This window comes from Brassica rapa, chromosome A08, assembly GCF_000309985.2.
Source record: "Brassica rapa cultivar Chiifu-401-42 chromosome A08, CAAS_Brap_v3.01, whole genome shotgun sequence".
Taxonomy (NCBI): domain Eukaryota; kingdom Viridiplantae; phylum Streptophyta; class Magnoliopsida; order Brassicales; family Brassicaceae; genus Brassica; species Brassica rapa.
The window spans coordinates 6,836,798-6,840,539 of NC_024802.2; positions in this window are offsets into that span (position 1 = coordinate 6,836,798).

Below are 3,742 nucleotides of genomic sequence, written 5' to 3' on the forward strand. Positions count from 1 at the left end.
CTCTCTTGGTTATATAATACAAAAGGTCTTTTTTTGTCAACCATTATATTTGATTAATTGAAGCCCAATGTTATTACAAAAGATACAAATAATAGTCCACAGCCCAACACTGCTTAAATTAAAAACATAAATATGACGCAGTAAAATGTGTAAGCATACAATTTGCTTTCAACACGTGGCATCTTCATTTTGCCCAGCAAAAGATCAACATGTGTGTTTTCACCGTCATTGACTGTAAGTCTGTAACTATTGTCTGTCAAGGTTCTCAGCCGCTTCCAATAAAAGTCAGGTTTGTGATCTATAGAGCCATATTCGAAATAAAATTACTCAAACTAATATATAGTTTTAAAATAATTTACAAAAAACTTTTTTATAAGATAATAATTATTTATATCTTAAATCATTTTAATTAAATATAATATGTAATCAATTATGGTTCAATTTGACAAATAAACAAAAAAAGCTAATATATATATAGTAATTTTAAGAAAATATTACAACAGAAGGCAGTTTCAAGTTTTAATTAACACAAAAAGGCAGTTTCTTATACCCAGGCAGTTTCTAGCAACTAAAACCTTTATGTCTAACTAAACTCTAACCGCTAACTAAACAACCCACTAACTAAAAGATTATATTAGCGGGAAAACACCCCAGCCGCTCATCTTACCCCTATTTTATACGGTTCAGATCGATCCCATTTTTCTCTGATATGACTTATATCTACCTCCTAACTTAACCGTTGGATTACACTCTCACTTTCTTAATCGACGACTTAGATTAAACACTCTTTTTAAAAGTCAATCTCACGTATATACCTTTTCTGTATTCACGGTTCTCAAACAACCGCCGTCTCCATCTTCAACACAAAGGTATTATGTCGCAACTACACAACTGACCGCCTTCTCTGTTAACCAATATAGCTAACCTGAGACTCTCTATTTTGTCGCAGGGTTATTCATGACTGACCATTGCATCGTTATCCCTGGCGATTGGACCTCAGCAGGCTCGCTTTGGGAGTTTGTAATCGACAAGAAGAAGATGTCTAGGATCGTCCCCGTCCGTGCTGGAATGTCACTGTGTGAATTGCAGAGCAATGTCGTTCAAGAATTCTTCACCTTTACGGTCCCCGCTCCTCAGGCTGTCCTTAGTTACTGGTCCCCAAATATGAAAGAGTTAGCCACCGGTCTCACCACGCCACCTGTTGTTCTCATCAACGACGGGGCCGTGTCATTCTTTTTTCAGCACCTAGCTGTCCACAAAACCATGAACCTGTTTGTTACCTTCAACTCAGAAGGTGTAAACCAGCAAGATACGCAAGTCGGAGACAATGTTTACCCTTTCACAACCCCCAACAAGACGCCTTATCCCAACCTCAACCCTTTTCGACCTTCCTCATCATCATCCTTCAAAATCCCCAGCTTCTCTCTCTTCGACGAAGATGAACTACTCCAAGATTCGCCACTCAAACCTAGCAACGTAAACACATCACCCCATCACATCCATCAAGCAAACCCCCACCGTGTCTCTGTGCAGGATGAAACACTTTCCTGCGGCGACGAGATGCTGGAAGAAATGTTTAAAGAGGACCCAGACAATATACCTGACACATGGCTCCTAGATGAGGAAGACGCGACTGAACCTGAAAACTCGCAGCCGCCTGATCCAATACCGGAACGGGGATACGATAAAGATTTTTGGGAGCCTTTGATTAAGGAACACCTTGGCAGGTCACACGCCGCCGAAGTGATGGCTGGTATACATGTGCCTAAAACAGCCCCCGAAACCTACCAGAGCTACACTGGCAATGCATTCGACCACCCCGTGCGTGTTTCCGGTGTGGATGACACGGACTGGAAGAAAGACCTTGATTTTATGGGTGTACACCAGAGGGAAGGTCCACCTGTACAATGCAAGACACCGAACACACGGGTACGTAGAGCAGACCCAAACACACTGGGCCCCGATGTACACACTCAATCCCCGTACACTGATACTTCCAGTGACTCACCGTACACCCCACTCTATGGTGTACACTCAGGTTTGACGTCCACGCATACGCGGAATAATCTTTTATCCCCGCGTACACTACGTTCTACGCATGGTCGCCCTCGCGAGCCCACTGTTCAGACACCACCACCAAGGGAGACCAGGCCATTAAGCGACATCAGCGACAAGGAATTTGACATTCCTCCTCTGTTTGACGACCTCTCCTTTGAGAATGATGATGTACCAGATCTTAACCTCGAAGACACTGACGGGGAACCTCATGTAGGGAAGCTTTACGCAACCAAACAAGACTGCCAGATTGGTCTAGCTATCTATGCTATCAAAAAACGTTTCCACTTAGGGCAAACGCGCACCACCAGGAACTCCTTTGTTCTCAGTTGCCACAACACTCGCTGCGACTAGCGCATTCTCGCTAAAGAACTAACCACATGTGGCTACTACACTATCAAAAAGGCTCAGCTTGATCACACATGCCCCCTTGATCAGCGGGACCAGTACAAGACAAAGGCTACATCAAAGGTCATTGCTCATATCTACCGATCTCGTTACGGAGAACCCAACGAAGGTCCAAAAGCGCCCCAACTCCAGCAGCTTGTCTTGGAGGATCTCCGTGTATCGGCCTCATACATGAAATGCCACAGGGCTAAAGGACAGGCTGTAGACACTGCAGTGGGAAACACTGAAGATCATACCTCAACCTAGCTGATTACTTTGAAAGACTAAAACACACCAACCCCGGTACTGTCACAGCCATTGAAACCGAGCTAAATGATCTTGGCCAGTCCAGATTCCTCTACGCTTTCCTATCATTCGGGGCATCGATTCAGGGATTCCGTCGTGTCCGACCAGTCCTCATCATCGATGGCACTCATCTAACCGGGAAATACAAAGGCGTGCTACTTACCGCAAGCGGCCAGGACGCAAACTTCCAAGGGTTTCCCCTAGCCTTTGCGGTTGTCGGCGGTGAGAATGACAACTTGTGGCTCTGGTTTCTAACAAAGGTCGAAAGGATCATTGCGGACTCCACCTCTCTTACTATCATCCGTCATGCCTCAATCCTCAAAGCGAAGGCACTCGTTTTCCCAAAAGCGCACTTTGCGGCCTGCATCGTCCACATCATGAGGAATGTGGTATCTCGTTTCAAAAGCAAAGGACTCGCCAAACTCGTGTGCGCGGCTGCTTTTTCATTCAAACGCAAAGACTTTGATGATAACTTTGGGAAAATCCGGCAAACAAACGCTGCTTGTGCCAAATACCTGGAAGACATCGGGACCGCGAAATGGACCCGCACATACTTTCCCGGAAATCGTTACAACCTTCTAACCAGTAACGTAGCCGAGCAACTAAACAAGGTTCTTAAAAAATCCAAACCCTCCCTGGTCGTCGAACAATTCATGTTTATCCAGCGTATGCTCACACGCTGGTTCTCAGCTAGGCGTACCAAATCGTCTAAGCACACGGGTTTGGTTACCCCCGAGGTCGCATCTGTGATAGACACGCACATCAGGCTTACAAAGGGCAGCAAAATTGCTAACATCACGGACTGGAGTTCCCAAGTCAAAGGTGTTTTCGGCCACCCTTACACAGTCGCCTTGGACAATAAATTTTGCTCCTGTCAAGTCTTCCAGAAGCTGAAGATACCGTGTGGCCATGCATTGCTCGTAGCTGACTCCATTGGCCTCCCACACGTTCAGCTAGTTGGTGAATGTTTCAAAACCCTAACATGGAAAGACAC